This window comes from Miscanthus floridulus, chromosome 10 (genome assembly GCF_019320115.1).
Source record: "Miscanthus floridulus cultivar M001 chromosome 10, ASM1932011v1, whole genome shotgun sequence".
In the NCBI taxonomy this organism is placed as follows: Eukaryota; Viridiplantae; Streptophyta; class Magnoliopsida; order Poales; family Poaceae; genus Miscanthus; species Miscanthus floridulus.
The window spans coordinates 96,775,871-96,793,063 of NC_089589.1; the positions used below are offsets into that span (position 1 = coordinate 96,775,871).

Consider the following 17,193-nt stretch of genomic DNA (forward strand, 5'->3'; position numbering starts at 1 on the left):
CACCTATGGACGACCTCCTCTGCATCTCATAGCACGGTGGGCCAGTAAAAACCTTAGCGAGAGGCTTTTCTGACCAGCGACCTAGGGGCCACGTGATGTCCGCAAATCTTGGCATGGACCTTGATGAGGAGCTGCTTCCCCTAGTTGATGGGGATACACTTCATGAGCACCCCTAATGGACTCCGTTTGTAGAGCTCATCACTGAGCGTGACGAAGGTCTTGGCGCACCGAGTGATCCATCGGGCTTCTATCCATTTGGGTGGGAGAACCTCCTCAAGGAGGTAGGTGAGTAGCGGCGCTCGCTAGTCGGTTTGATCGTGTGTCCATACAGCGACGTTTGCGGGTGAAGTCATCATGGAGGTACTGGGATCAGAGCCCCCGAGCGCTGGCTTGGTGTTGGGGTCGGAGCCCCTGAGTGCTAGCTTGGCGTCGAGGTCAGAGCCCCTAGCGTCGGCTGGGCGTCAGGGTGTGCCTAGATCGGACCTTCCAGGATGTGGGTGGATGGCTCATGGACGTCGTTGATGAAGACCCCGCTTGGGGATGGATCCCGCCTGGTGGCCAATTTCATGAGAAAATCGGTCGCATCGTTGTCCCTTCGAGGGACATGATGCATCTCAATCCCATGGAATTTGTCCTCAAGCTTGCGCACCTCTTGGCAGTATGCTACCATGAGGGGGCTTTTGCAGGAGGACTCCTTCATGACCTGATCAATGACTAGCTTCGAGTCGCCACGAACATAGAGTCATGTGGCACCGAGCTTGATGGCGATGCGTAGTCTGTTGATGAGGGCCTCATACTTAGCGGCGTTGTTTGAGGCTAAAAAGTGGAGGCGGATGGCGTAGCGGAGCCTACTCCTATCCGAGGAGATCAGAACCACTCTAGCCCCCGAGTCGGGTGCCATTATGGACCCATCGAAGTACATTGTCCAGTACTTGTGGGTGACGTCCAGGATCGGTAGCTGTACCTCTATCCACTCGGTGATAAAATCTATGAGAGCCTAAGATTTAATGGCGGTATGGGGGATGTACCTCATGTCATGGCCCATGAGTTTGAGTGCCCACTTGGAGATCCATCTTGCGGTGTCGTAGTTGCGGATGATGTCCCCGAGCGGGTATGAAGTGACGACCGTGACTTCGTGGTCGGTGAAGTAGTGCAGGAGTTTTTGGGTTGCCATCAGCACGGCATATAGAAGTTTCTACACCTAGGGGTACCGGACCTTGGGGTCGGTGAGTACTTCCCCGATGAAGTATACGGGCTGCTAGACCTTAAGTTGGTGTCCCGGCTCCTCCCTTCTGATGACTAGAGCGGCACTTACCAGTTACCACATGGTTGTTTGTCACGATGTAGAGGAGAAGGGGTTCTCCCCGTTCGGGAGCAACAAGGATCGGTGCTAACGTCAGGGATGCTTTGAGGCTCTCTAGAGCCTACTGAGCTTCCTTAGTCTAGACAAAAGTGTCTGTCTTTTTGAGGAGCTTGTAGAGTGGCATCCCCCGTTCGTCGAGCTAGGAGATGAACCGACTTAGGGTAGCTAGATAGCCGGTGAGCCTTTGTATGCCCTTGATGTTGTGTACAGGACCCATGTTGGAGATGGCCATGATCTTTTCAAGGTTGGCCTCGATGCCGCGCTTGGACACAATGTATCCTAGCAGCTTCCCCTTTGGAACCCCAAAAACACATTTTTTGGGATTCAGCCTGATGTTTGTGATCAGGTCAAGTTTTGGAGGTTCACGAACGTTGTGGCCAAGTTTGTGATCAGGTCGCAAGCTTGAGTTGTTTTGACCACTATGTCATCAACATAGACAGTGATCGTTGATCTTGGCCGCTCAGCTTGATCAGGTTGATCGAGCGGGTCGATTTGGTTGGCGAAGCATTGCTGCATGCACCTTCGGTAGGTGGCGCCAACATTCTTGAAGCCGAACAGCATGGTTATGTAGTAGTACGAACCATACGGGGTGATGAACGAGGTTGCGAGTTGATCAGACTCTTTCATCGTGATCTGGTGATAGCCCGAGTAGGCATCTAGAAAGGAGATGATCTCGCAACCCGAGATGGAGTCGACTATCTGGTCTATGCACAGCAGAGGAAAGTGATCCTTTGGACATGCTTTGTTGAGGCCAGTGTAATCAATGCACATTCTCCACTTCTTGGTCTTCTTTTTAACAAGAATGGGATTGGCAAGCCAGTCGGAGTAGAATACCTCTTTGATGAATTCGGCTGCTAGGAGTTTAGCGATCTCTTCGCCTATGGCCCTATGCCTCTTATCGTTGAAGCGACACAGGCGCTGCTTGGTGGGCTTTGAGCCTAGGATGAGGCACAGTGCGTGCTCGATGACCTCCCATGGTATGCCCAACATGTTAGAAAGCTGCCATGCGAAGACATCACAGGAAGTTGATGAGCTCGCATTCCTATTTGGCCGGGAGCTAGGTCCCGATCTAAACCGTCTTGGTTGGGTCGGTGGGGTTGATTCCCACTGCCTTGGTTTCCTCGAGCGGATGAAAGGCCATCAAGGAGGTTGGTTTGTTGCAGTCTGGGACTGCCGGGATCAGTGATTCCCTAAGCTATGGGAGCTCGGACGAGTTGACAACCATAGTGGTGAGCTCATAGTGCTCATGGTCGCATGTGAAGGCATGTGAAAAGGCGCTACTCACGGTGATGACGTCATTCGGCCCCAACATCTTCAGCTTGAGGTAGGTGTAGTTGGGGATTGCCATGAATTTTGCGTAGCATGGCCACCCCAAGATGGCATGGTAGGACCCTAGAAAATCCACCACTTTGAAGGTGAGGACCTCTGAGCGAAAGTTGGCCCCGGTTGCCAAAGGTGACAGGCAGGTCGATCTGCTCGAGCGGGTATGCCTGTGCTCCCGGGATCACCCCATGGAAGGGAGAGCCCACAAGGTAGAGTTCCGACCAGGGGATGCACATGGTGTCGAGGGTGTCGACATAGAGGATGTTGAGGCCGCTGCCTCCATCCACCAGCACCTTGGTGAGGCGCTTCTTGCAGACGATGGGATCAATGACAAGCGGGTAGCATCCTGGTCTCACGACATGGGAAGGATGGTCCCTCTGATCGAAGGTGATTGGAGATTCCAACCAGTTGAGGAAGGAGGGGACGACCGTCTCGGCAGCGCATGCGTCTCTATAGTGAACCTTGTGCTGGCGCTTGGACCAGACAGCATCGGATCCACCGAAGATCATGATGCATTCGTTAGCATCAGGGAAACCGTCCCCGTCCTTGCTCATCATGCCTCCTTTCTTGGCTGCCGCCTATTTGTCATTCCCTTCTTTTGGCCTGCTGGCCTGTCATAGGAAACGTTTGAGAAAAGTTTACACTCCTTGTAGAGGTGTTTGATGGGGTAGGCATGGTTGGTGCATGGATTGTCCATGAGTTGATTGAAGTGGTTAGGTAGTCCCTGTTGGGGCTGCTTGGCCATGTGATCAGTCACGGCGACCAACGTGGTACTGTCCGACCGGCACTGATCTTTTTTATTTTTCTTGCCCCTCTATGTGGAGGGGCCCTTGTCTTGGTCCATGTGCTTAGCCTTGCCTTTGTCCCAGCCCCCATTAAAGACCGCTCTGACCACCTCCTCGCCGGAGGCGTGGTTAGTGGTGACCAAGCTTGTGGATCAGGGACTTGCAGGTCGTCCCGGAGAGGAATGCGCTCATGACGTCCGCGTCGACAACATCAGGGAGGGAGTTGCATTGTTGGGAGAACCTATGGATGTAATCCCATAGGGACTCGTTGGGCTCCTACTGGCAACTCTTAAGGTCCCAGGAGTTTCCAGGGCCGACATACATCCCCTAGAAATTCCCGACGAAGACCCTCTTGAGGTCCGCCCAGTCGCGGATGCTGTCATGTGGGAGGAATTCAAGCCATGCCCGAACATGTTCCCCCATATAGATGGGGAGATACTAAATGATGAAAAAGTCATCATCCACCCCTCTGGCTCGGTAGGCGAGCCAGAAATCTTCGAGCCAAATACCAGGGTTTGTCTCCCCAGTGTACTTGGTAATGTTGGTGGGTGGTCGAAAGCGCTATGGGAATGGTGCTCTCCGGATACGTCGGTCAAAGGCCCATGGCCTGGGGCCTTTAGGGCTAGGGCTTCGGTCATCTAGGCGGTGACCATGCCTACGGTGTGTTTCATCGCTCCCCTCGATGGTATGACCGAGATCCGCGTCGCCTGCTCTCGCCACCGCCCGGTGGACGTCATCATCATGCCAGGCCCGATGCCGATTGCTGATGACGCCATGAGCATCCTGGTGTAGACCAGGCTACTCGTGTACTAGCAGTCGGTGTAGAGCAGGTGCATAGAATGAAGCACAGATGCCACGTTGTCGAAGTCATGGAGCATCCCAGAGCCGATGGAGGGTGCCCCTCCAATGGGCGTTGGAATGAGAGCCTCCTCACGGAGGTGTAGTACGCCGAGCCAATTGGCGACAAAGTCTAGGCTTCCAAAGAGGAAGGCCTAGGATGGCTTAAAGACGGGTGGAACCCACATCCCAACAGGTGAGAGTGCGGGAAACTCCAGTGAGCCAAAGCAAATCGTATCGCCTAAGCCTGCCACAGTGAGGGTGGTGGAAAAGTGAGCCATCCGATGACCAAAAAGTGTTGAACGTACGACGTCTTCCCCACGGACGGCGACAACTATCGATGCAAAAAGTGACCAACAAGTAAATATTTATAGTTTTGCCATACATTGTGATCGGAGGTGGCCTAGCACTTAATGACACAGGGTTTATACTGGTTCAGGCAACGTGCCCTGCGTCCAGTTTGAGTTGATCGGTGACTTTATTCCTAAGCCTAGGTGCTCAAAGTTTGTAGTGGGGTTACAAATGAGAAGGATAAAGATGGGGGGTACAAGAGGTCCGGTCGGAAGGGCCGAGAGTGATAGGGGCTCCGCTATGAGGTAAGTGTTCAAGCATGTGCTTGAGGTTCGAACCTGGCAGTTCTATGGTTGTGTACTAGGGAACTTGATTGATCTAGATTAACTTGTATATACTTAAATCAACTAACCCTTTTGGGAGAGAGCGCATCCCCTTTTATAGATGAAGGGGATGGCCTTACAAGTGTGAGAGAGAGTACATATGCTTCTAAACCTTGTTGCCCACGCCGGCAGGTATAGGATGATGGTAGGCGCCCACAACACTATTGGATGTCAGATGCACATGGCAGGTTCCGTCATCTTTGTTTGGGTATGGCAGATGTCGGTACCTACATATACTGTTGATGCCCAGAGGCATGTGAGGAGTTTCACCATATGCACTTGGTACGGTAAATCCCGACGCCCACAACACTGTCGATGCCCAGAGGCATGTGGGTGGAGCCTTACCGTATGGGAGTTTAATGGCACCCACAATACTATAAGGGAAAATGTAGGCGCCTACAACACTATTTATGTCAGAGCAGTTGCAGAGTACTGCTCCTACAGATGTACATGGTACGGTCCCTGGTATCATGGTTTGACTTGTGCGCCTTGCCCTGCTTTCTCTGTCCGTTGCCTGATCCTTTTCGAGTGGGCGTCCCCAGTCGGTTAGTCCCAGTCGGCTCTGGTTGCGCCAGATGCAGAAGAGCAGTGAGCAGGGTTTTTGTGTACCTCGGTCGGAGACGTGGGGTCGGAGTCGGAAGTGACGCTTTGGCCAGGCCTTCTGGTCGGAGAGGCCATCAGAGGCGACTAGAGACCAAAGTGAGCGCTCCAGTCGGAGAGGTGGGCCAGAGTCGGAAAGCGGGCGCTGCTCCTCCTCGGCCAGACCTTCATGTCGGTTGATTGGATCAGCCTTCTAGCCTGCTATTTAGATACTTGGGCCGGCCCATGTGTTGCGTGCTGTCTACTTGGGCCGAGCCTTCGGGGAAGCTGGTCCGCGAGGGACCTCGGGTTTATGAACCCGACACCCACTGTCCCTAATTTTATTTAATTTTGTTGTAGATTGCCCTACTAGAATGGTGTTAAAGGCACAAGACAATGAGTTATTTTCTAGATTGGTTGAGCATATTATTCTGAGGGGGGTTGCCATTTTGCAATATGCAGATGACACCATCCTTTGTCTAAAAAATTATCTGGAGGGGGCAAGGAACATGAAGCTTCTGTTATACACTTATACATGTTTGAGATGATTGCTGGGTTGAAGATCAACTTTAGCAAGAGTGAGATTTCAATGATTAACAATGATGAAAACCCGGGACAACAATATGCAGAAATTTTTAACTGTCAACTTGGTATTTTCCCTCTTAAATACCTAGGTGTCCCTATTAGTCCAAGTAGGCTGCATGTAGCTGACTGGCTACCCCTCACTGAGAAATGTCATAAAAAACTTGATGTGTGGAAAGGGGGATCCTTGACTATGGCTTGTAGATCTACTTTGATTTGTGCTTGCTTAAACAACTCTCCCATGTACCATATGCCTATGTATCTACTTCCAAAAACAATAACTAAAGAAATTGATAAGGTTAGAAGAACTTTCTTTTGGCAAGGTGGAGGGACAAAACAAAAGTATCATCTAATCAAATGGGTTAAAATTTGTAAGAGTAAGAAGAAAGGGGGAGTTGGTATCAAGGATTTAACAAAGCTGAACATCAGCTTGTTAAGCAAATGGTGGTGGAAGCTGGAACAGGAAGAGGGCTTGTGGCAGCCGTTAGTAAAGGTTAAATACTTATCCAAAGACTCAATTCATACGGTTACACATAAACTGCATGATTCACCTATATGCACTACAAGAAATGTGCCATCTTATGACGATTATGGCATGACATCTGATCAAAAGGTCACTAAATCGACAAGTTTATGACATTTGTTTCAGAGCCAGCTCAACTTAGTGACATTAATAAATACACATCATAAAAATTGTCTTAAAGCTAGTAGAATGGTATTGTGACAATATTTACAATGTCATAATGACCAATTTGCTAATATCATAAATCAATGATAAGCATTGTGTGTCACAAATTATTTTATTGAATCCTTTGAACATTGTTATCTAAGGTGGCATATGAGTCCAACTACCAAAACAAGTCTCACTATCATCTGGTCGAGTGAGTCCATATCATATTTTTTCCCTTAATTTCCTTCGTGAGTTAGGTTAAGAAAAAACAAAAAAAAAAGCAAGTGGATCGCATATACCATATTTTTCTTAAAATTTCCTAAAAAGCAAACATTCATATTCATATGTTGCGGTTGAACTTGTGACCAAGAACTTGGGAGTGCATGGTGTTACCGTTAAGCTATGAAGTAGTTTTTCAAAGTTGTGTGCTTTAATTTATATAAACTATTAGTTTAGCCCTTAGTGAACCAAGAATTAATGTCGTGCACTCTAGATGTCCGCAGTCTAGGTGTTCTATTTTTTGCTAAAATAGAAAAAAATAAAAAAAAAATGTGCTACAATTATTAGAATTAAGATTGACCTACAAGCAACTTAAAATGACCAAAATAAAAGTTATAGATCTTGAAAAGTTATAAAACTTTGTAGTTGACAACTTTTTATTTGAATTCGTTTTGTCAAGGAAAACTACGTTTGAATTTTTCAAATTTGAAATTTAGAGTTTTCAAACGACCTCAAATGGAGAAACTACTAAAATGAAAGTTGTAGATCTCGAAAAGTTAAGAAACTTTGTAGTTGACAACTTTTTCATTTGAGATCATATTGTCAAGGAAAACTATGTTTGAATTTCAAAAATTTGAAATTTGAATTTTTTAAACGACCTTAGATGGACAAACAACAAAAACGAAAGTTATAGATCTTGAAAAGTTATAAAACTTTGTAGTTGACAACTTTTTGATTTGAAATCGTTTTGTCAAGGAAAACTATATTTGAATTTATTAAATTTGAAATTCAAATTTTGTAAACAACATCGGATGGAGAAACTACCAAAATAAAAGTTGTGGATCTCAAAAAGTTAAACAACTTTGTAGTTGACAACCTTTTCATTTAAATTCGTTTAGGGCCTCAAACATGTCTTTGTAGTTGACATGTAGTTTAAGTTGAAGTTACTTTATAAAACAACTTAGGAAATCACTTAAATCTTAGAAAATAACAAATCACTTCGATAATCCAAACATTTTTTAGAAAACGGCATTTACGTAAGGTAGTTTTTTTGAAAATTATTAGAACTGTGTAAATCATAAAATATAAATCAAATACAATAATAACTAAGAAAGTGATCAGAATTGAAAATAAAAAGAAAAAACTTTAAAAACTAGCAGGGCAACATAACCGAAGTTCGGCCCAATATCAAAATCAACGACAATACCAACAAAACCTTTAAGTCTAAGGCCCTGTTTGGTTTTCATAAGTCAGGTGACTTATTAAGTCAGGTGACTGAAAACCAGTGACTTATAAGTCATGCCTGTTTGGTTGTAGATGACTTATAAGCTTATTAAAGGTATGGGCCCCACGCGAAAAAGAGTGACTTATAAGTTTTAAGCAGGGGTGAATCAACTTAAAACTTATAAGCAAGGGTGACTTATAACTTGGTGGTGTTTGGTAAAATAAGTTACTTTTTTCACTTTTTAACTTATAAGTAGGTGACTTATTTGGAACCAAACAGGGCCTAAGATAAATTGGGTAGGCTAGAGCCTCATCATCCTTAGTCGTTCGATCAGATGGATGGACGAGATTCATCCCGCGATGGATAAATTGCTGCCGCATCGGTTCTCTTTGGAAACCCTAGAGCTCTCTCGGTCCTCACTTCCTCCCACCCACGCCGCAAATGCCGACGCCCCTGCCTCTTCTCTCCCTCGCTCCTCTCCCCATCCCCACCATGGCCACCCCTCTCCCTTCCTCACACTCTCCCTAGTCCATGACTGTGCGTGGGACGACGACGAATCGGCGGCGACAGCGGCGGATGTCGAGATGCTAAGCGGGACTGGCGCAACGAGAAGGCCGCACCGGAGAACCTCCACTTCGAATCGCCCCTCGTGTTGCGCGCCCGATTGCAGATCCAGCTCCTCGCACGCTTCTCCCTCTCCGTCTTCTCGATCGCCGTCTCCCGCTGCCGCCGACCCTGTCCTCATTGGAGCCGCTACCAGGGGATGGACGATTTGTAGTTCCTGGCGGTCGATCTTCGGCTGCTTTCTTCAGCTCGAGTGCAGGTTAAGCATTGTGTGTTCTGCTCTTGGTAGTACTAGTCTATTCCCTGTCTCTTATCCTTGGCTTGATGTTTGTTAGATCCAGCTGCATTTGTAGTGTTCTGCGTTCTGCGGATGCCTAGTGTTCTGCTGATGCCTGTCAAGTTTTGCACAACTGGACAGCTACTACAACCAAGCGTATTTAGGATGTACCAAATTATGATATGATGATGTTCCTGTGGTCCATGGATTAGATGTATATCCGATTTTACATTTCATTCTGAGTTTACATATCATTTTCTAGCAGTGTTGTGTTTACACCGATGCTTACAGAACATGTTAATATACTAGATATCTTAAGCTTGTTTGGTCCAAGGAAAATGATGTAACAAACACAAGTAGAATGATAATTCTATAAATACCCTCTGTATGAAGTGAAGAAAAACGCCCAGGATGTACAAATTCATTCCTTTTGTTTTAACCGAGAAAAACTCTGCTTTTATTGAAATCCCAGAGCATGTGTATGATATTACATGTGCGGAGATAACTGCTTCATTGCTTTAGTACTGAAAGTTAGCAAACTTCAGTAGCTGAAAAAGTCTACTAAAGTCCAATTTTGTGTAAAATTCTGGATCTGTGTTTTTACTAGAATCATTGGTGATTTAAATCTGTAGCACTTATAACACTTAAGTCTGTAGTAGCACTTATACCTGAGATAGAGGAAATGGACACAAGCATTGCTGATATAAACCATGCAGTTAGGGGCGGGGGCGGGGGGGGGGGGGGGGGGGGGGGGGGGGGGGGGGCGGGGGGCTCGAGCCCCCCCTACCCATACCGCAGCAGTGGAGCCCCCATGAATTTGCGTGTAGGGGGGGCTGAGACTTAAGATCGAGCAGCAGTGTTGTTCAGCCCCCCGTGAAATATTTCCTAGATCCACCGCTGCATGCAGTCTAGTGTTCATGCTGCTGTACTTATAGCTAGATTTAAATATGTACAACTTTTATATGGTTCATGCAGATCCCTACTACCTTGACTATGTTGGATTTGGATAGTTTTGTGCAGTTTGAAAAGTTGAAAAGCTGAAAGTTATTCTTGTGAAAACCCAGTTGATGTCATGCTAGCTAATTCATCCAAATTTCCTACTAACTACTATTTTCATTTTTTAGGTCATGATCTGGAATCTGAAAGGTCTAACAGTAGCAGGTATGTTGTGACAAGTTAAGTGAAATACTACAACCAATCATATAAGTGAAATGCTACAGTCAAGATCTAGAACCTGAAATGGCTCGCAGTAGCAGGTATGTTGTGACAAGTTAAGTAAAATGCTATAGCCAATCATATAGATCTGGAACATTATTAAGAGTAGGTTTCATGATCTGTGTACATTTTATAAAATCCTTAAGGTTGGCAAGGACAGCAATAATTTTCTTGACTGTTATCTGCTCAAACTGTGAACTAAACAAGCATTATCCTTGCCTCTGAATTGCATTGAAAGTAGGCATTATTGATAGGACTGTAAACTGTAAAATCAGTAGTAAGAACCGACTGCTTGCACTTGATAAATATGAGCTTATTTTAGTGCCATATACCATCTGATTTGAATATGTATGATTCACTTGCAAGGTGGTTAGCAATGTCAAATGACCTGTTTAGAAACTTATTTTATTCACTTGCAAGAGTATGTTAGATTGACAATACTACTATGCTTATGTGTCTACATGCCTTTCCTGCTGAAATCCCTTATTTCTTAGCAATAATTTGGATTTTTTTTTGTGAAATTGCTAATTGGCGTAGCACCTCAAAGTGTGATTCTCTCAACATTTGACTTCAATAGGGTGCTCTCTGATTTGTATCATAGCTGTCTTTAGTGTTTTTCTTAGTGTATGGTAGATGTGCCTTTTTCTATGCTACTTAGGAATAGTGCTCTATTGCAGTAAAATGTCTTGGGCACTTCTTCGATTCTGCTGGACTATATATAATCCTAAACTCTTGTCATCCCATGTTATGTATCCCAACATGTGCTGGTTGTATGTGTTTGTTTTGATTAAGCATGCTTTTAGAGCGTCCGCGCGTGGCAGTCGACCATGGTGACCTGCTGGACGATGGCTGTTAATTCCAGTTGCTACTGTGTTTTGGATGCATGTGCATCTAGTTATTCATTGTTGCAAGTTCATCTGAATCAATCATGAGTAGTCTAATAATCTTTCTTGGTTAATGCGTGTGTGGGATGTGGTGGCAGACTGGCAGTAGCTAACTAGCATGTTAAATGCTTCCCTCTAAACTAGCATTTTATATACTGGATAATTAGCTTGTCATGTTGCATAGAGAACAATTCTTTGTGTTCAGCATGTTTCTCTACATTTGGATCACTCATGCTAATGCTATTCTGTCCCATTTGGTGCAGATAGCCTACTCGCTTCTACTGCACGGCGCTGTTGTGCTGCAGCTGTCCTGCAACAGCCCATCGGCTGCTATCGGCTGCTGCGAGCTGACATCTGGTTGGGGCTGCTGCAGTGAAGCATTACAGTGCGAGCTGATACTTGATAATGCGAATATTTGGAGCTTATGGTGTGCTGCATGCATCAGTTATTTAGTTGCTGTCATAATGCAAATTAATGCATCGGCTAATGTATTTATATTTTATAGATATGTGTACGTGCTTGGTTGTCAAATTGTGTCTTGTGTTTTGGCTGGGCAACATGCCTATTTGTTTATTTAAATGGCTGGGCAACATGCCTATTTGTTTATTTAAATGGCTGGGCAGCATTTGTTAAACATAAATTTGGAATTTTTTGTTTTAAATATTTATTTTCTGGAATGTGTGTGCGAAAATTTGCATGGGCTCGCCAAAAAAACTTTTGTGGGCTTATCCTAAGTTGGTTGGGTTGGACCAGAATCAATACATCCGATGAAATGGGCTAGGCTAAAAATGAACTACAACAATGGGCATAGCCCATTATAAGCCTGTCTACTATATGGGCTCAAATAGGCTGAATTCCATTTTATTATGGGCTTTAGGTCCAAGAAACCTTTGACATTAAAGCAGATGTCATAAATGTTTATGACAATCAAAATCAAAGTCGTAATGTTATGACTTTAACTTCTAAACGTCACAAGTTGTTATTAAAGACGCTCATCTTTTGACATTCCATTTTTTGTCAATTCGGTGTCACAAATGACAACCTATGACTTATTTTTCATGTTTTATGACCAATGTCAAAAGATGATACATTTCTTGTAGTGATGGTATGATCTGCTAAAAGTTAAGGATATCTACCTGAGAGGGAGAACTGTTAAAATTGAAAATGGCAAGAAAACGAGATTTTGGGAAGATAGTTGGCTATTTGATAGACCCTTGTGCTCTCTCATCCCTGAACTCTACATTTTGTGTGAGTAGAGGGAAGTCACTGTTGACATTGTCAAAAATGGGGGAGTGCAGCTTTCCTTTCGTAGATGGTTGCCAATGTAGTGATATTTGGACCAAAAATTTGGTCTTTAGTGAAAATGTTTCAACTGTCTGAAAACCCTGATAAAATGATGTGGAAATGGGATAAAAAAAAGGCAAGTTCACTGTTAAGTCAATGTATAATGCATTGACTGTGGGAGACAATGGCGCTTATCTCAAGCAAATCTGGAAAGGGAAGATCCCTCCCAAGATCAAATTTTTCATGTGGCTGTTATCAAATGGGGTAGTCTTAACCAAGGATAACATGTTTAAGAGGAATACCTAGTAATCTTAGCCAATGCTGGGCTTGGCTTGAAAAATGGCTGCCTCAAGGTAGAAGGTTTCATGTTCTGGGCATAGCAGCAATTTGCTGGGCGATTTGGAAGGCGAGGAATAAAGCTGGTTTTGACAAAAAGATTATCAAAAACCTGCTAGAAATCATCCGCCATGCAGAGGCTATAATGAAATTTTGGGCAGGATTGTATCCAGAATTGGACAAGGACGCTCTGGAACAGGGTGTCAACTGTGACAGAACCGCCCAATTTATACAAGATCAAGTACGAATGTCCCCGTTAAACACGTTGACACGCACATACTTTCACTTATATAAATCCGGTAGTCCGCCGAGTGTCACAAAGGACATCGGTAAATCAACATCACAACCAAGATCGCGTGATTAAGCAAATACACATCTTATACACAGAGTTGCAGCAAAAATAATATTACAAATGAGTTCACAAATAATAGTACAAGTTTGGATTTCAAAACCAGTTAAAGAAAAACAACATAGCTTTCAAACGATTACATTAATATAAGTTCCAAATACATTGCTAGCATAAGTGACCTCCTCTGATAAAAGCATATAGATCAGAAATAAATATAGAGTCACCGAGCCCACCGGTGGTTAGCCACCATCTTCCTCAGGCCGAAAATTTCACCTGCATCATGGTAGGATAAACCCTGAGTACTCGAATGTACTCAGCTAGACTTACCCGTCATAAACCAGAAATAAAGTGACACCAAGGATTATGCAAGGCTTTATAATTGGAGCTAGCTTGACAATATTTTGCATAAAAAGCCACTAATTCAGCTATACATTTTATAATTCGGTCATCAAGTTAATTATAGCTATTCATCTCTAGATTAGCAACTAACATGTGTAAAACATGTGGTATATCATTTAGTAGCATAACAATAGTAACCATAGCCGGTGTAACATTTCCATATTCATCATAACCATCATATTCCAAATTCCAGTTACTACGATGTTGGTGTGAGTCAGAGTTTCTCACTATCCGGGAGAGACGACGATTTGAATCGATTCCAACTAGCTGGGGAGTTATTCCTAACACAAACCTAGAGATACCTGCGCCAAGGTACTCTTAGGTCACCTTTGGTACAACTTAGGTCCAATTCATGGGTTCGATCAGCTCCGCACAATCAGAGACAACCAGCTACCAGGACGATCAATACTACCCTGCCCTTGGGCTCACGTCTGGCTCCCCGCACATCCTTACTACTATCCAGAGTGCACACTTTTAAAGAACAGGGCCGGCCTGAGTTGAGCTACTTGGCTTCACGGTCAGAACGAGTTATCCGGCCAGCTAAGTGAGAGGCATGCATTCAATCTCGACAGATTCGCCAACAGCGGTACGGTCTTTAAACGACACAGACGGGATATAACATGCACACAAGACCTCCATGTACTACTGCCTCTCAATCACCAGATCCCGTGCGGTCTCCATCTATTCATCATCATATGATTATTTTCCACGATAGCAATATAGCCAACCGTGCTTTGGTATCCACCTACATTTCGCCGATGACAGGAAATCACCCGACTTCTACCGGTCTAAGCATTGCTAAGCATATATTCGATCCTAGACCTACATAGGGTTCAAGGTATATTTCTAGATAAGGAAGTTATATACATCAAGTGGTTCTAATTAACTCTTATAACCTAATGCATCAAACATAAAAGGACTCAAGTTGATATTTGTAAAACATAGGAGGCTTAGAATGCTCTAAGGCTTGCCTGGGATCCAACACTAGATTAGTGTTTGTTAGATGACACTCGCTTGGCGAGCATCTCCCATCTCGGCACTTGCTTAGTCCTTTCGTCTTCTAGATGGATTCACCAAACTTCATCTTCGGGTTTGGCTCCAACATTATATCCTTTACGTCGTGCATCTAGCGTACCTACACTACTACAGAATGGACTTGTTGTCCCGGGCGGTAACAGCCTTTAGTCCCGGTTACCGCACCGGGACAACGATCCCGGAACTAAAGGTGGAACCTTCAGTCCCGGGTCATCGAGCCGGGACTAAAGAGGGACATTGCTGTAACCTTTGAGCACTCTATCGACCGAGACGCTAGCATATCCAGGTTGAATAACTGACCCATGGATTCTTGGTGTCTTCGTTCGGTCTATTAGAGATACAACCCCGACAGCCACCATGATTGATGCATTATTACCATCTGGAATGTGCAGCTCACATGTTGTTAGAGGCTCGGTAATGTCATCAACAGGGAAGCGCAACCCAGCGTCGTCTTGAATAACTGGCAGCTCCGTAGAAGTACAACTACTTTTCATCTGACCAACGGGGCTAATGGTGACTCCCGGCGTTGATTGCGATTGCATTTGACTCATTGCTAGCTGCACTTGCCTCTTGATCTCCTCCTGCATTCTTGCCTCAAGAGATTTTTCTCGTTCACGTGATTCAAGCAATGCTTGTCGTGACTCGTCAACAAATTGCTCCAATGCACGGATTCGTTCTACCTCCTCATCCTTCTTTCTTTGGCGGCTTCTGTAGGTATCCTTGTCTGCTGGGAATGCGTGTAGCCACGGAACCGCCCCATAGCCTCTTGTTCGACCACCGTGTTCGGGATTCTCTAGTACATATGTCAATTCATCCTTCTCTCTGTTGGGCTTGAAAACACCACTATCAGCTTCTTCCCTAGCACGAGCTAGTCTCTGTGTTGCTCTCTCAATTTTTTGGCCAAAAATTAGCTTGCCAGTGTCTAGGTCTAGGCTTCCCCCATGAGCGTAGAACCAATTCTTCGCGCGTTGAGGCCAGTTCTTCTCTATTGTTTCAGGCATGATTCCCTTGGCAGTAATCTCTGCTTCTAGGTTCTGCCACTTGGGAATAACACTCTTATAACCACCTGATCCCATGCGATGATGGTATTGCTTCTGTCGGGCATTCTGCCGATTCCTCATCACACGTTCCTCACTGTCTTGGGATGTCTTGTATTCTACGAAGGCATCCCAATGGGACTCCAACTTGACAAACGCCTTAGCATTGAAATTCGGCGTAGCATTCTTCAAGATAAACTTTTTATACAATGTCTTCTTCCAACTCTGGAACAATGTTGCCATCTTCTTCATTGTCCAATCCCTCACTAGCTCCTTCAAAGCATCATCTGCTTGTAATGTGAAATGTTGAGTGATATCACTCCAAGCTAGGTTCTTGTCACGATCAGATACAAAACTAACATTAGGAGCGGATATCTTCTGCTTCCATTCACGAGCACTAACTGGGATCCTATCCCTTACAATGAACCCACATTGATTGACATATGTCTGAGCATGTGGTCCCAATGGTTTGCCGGTGTCGGTGTCGAATTCTGATATTATGAAACGGCCCTCTAATGGCTTTTTTGGCCCTCGGACTTTCCTACTTTTGTTGGTAGTTGATGTAGATCCAGAGACCGGCTACATGAGTACAAACACAACGATTAACAACAAATATACGTACGCATGCATCTATAAGAGATGATAGATAATCGAATATACCTCGCCAGTATTTTTTTGCGTGACAATTTGTTGATCTTCAACCACCGGCATATTCAGGATATCCTCATAATCAGCAAAGTACTGACTCGTGTCATCTACATCCACATTGGTGCCGGCGTTGATAATATCCGCCATTATGTCATCACTCAAGTTATCATTCGGAGCAGCCATTTGTATCTTCAAGATAACACATAGATAGAATTACTATGGTACATAATATAAGTACATGTGATAACACATATAGAATTACTAAATCCAATTAAATATAATAACACATAATATTTCATCAATATGGAAATAAGTACATGTATATATATACACATAGAATGATACAATATATTTTCTCTCTCTCTCAACACATAGAAATAAGTGCATATGTCTATATCTCTAGATATGCATGTGATACACATAGAATCTCTCTAGATACAATTTTCTCTCTCTCAACATATGAAAATAAGTACATGTATATATACATATAGAAATAATTAAGTACATATGTATACATATAGAATCTATCTCTAGATATAATATATATAGAGAGATAGAATATATAATTACTAAATCCAATTAAATAAATCTAACATGAAATTAGATAAACTAGTAAGATAATACATTTTAATCTAACATATATCAAAAACTATAATAAAAAACTATCTAAAAAAACTATCTAAATAAAATACTAATTAAATTTTAATACATTTAAATCTAATATATCAAAAACTATCTAAAAATAACTAAAAACTAACAATAAACTACATGTACTTATTTTAATCTAACATACAGCCGAGACTTTGTAAAAAAAATCTAAAAAAAAGCCGATCGAGAGTAGCAGATCATATCGAGTTCGATCGACGGAGGCCGTACAGCGTGGGCGCGCGGGAAGCGTCGGCGACGGA

At 44.0% G+C, this 17,193-nt stretch overlaps 1 long non-coding RNA gene across 1 annotated transcript; it reads left to right on the forward strand.

The window, feature by feature from the left end:
- Positions 1-8,668: 8,668 nt before the first annotated feature.
- LOC136485156 (uncharacterized) lies at positions 8,669-11,856 on the forward strand. The gene is made up of 3 exons (XR_010766335.1): positions 8,669-9,080; positions 10,223-10,354; positions 11,461-11,856. It is a non-coding gene; the product is annotated as an uncharacterized lncRNA (long non-coding RNA).
- Positions 11,857-17,193: the final 5,337 nt, after the last annotated feature.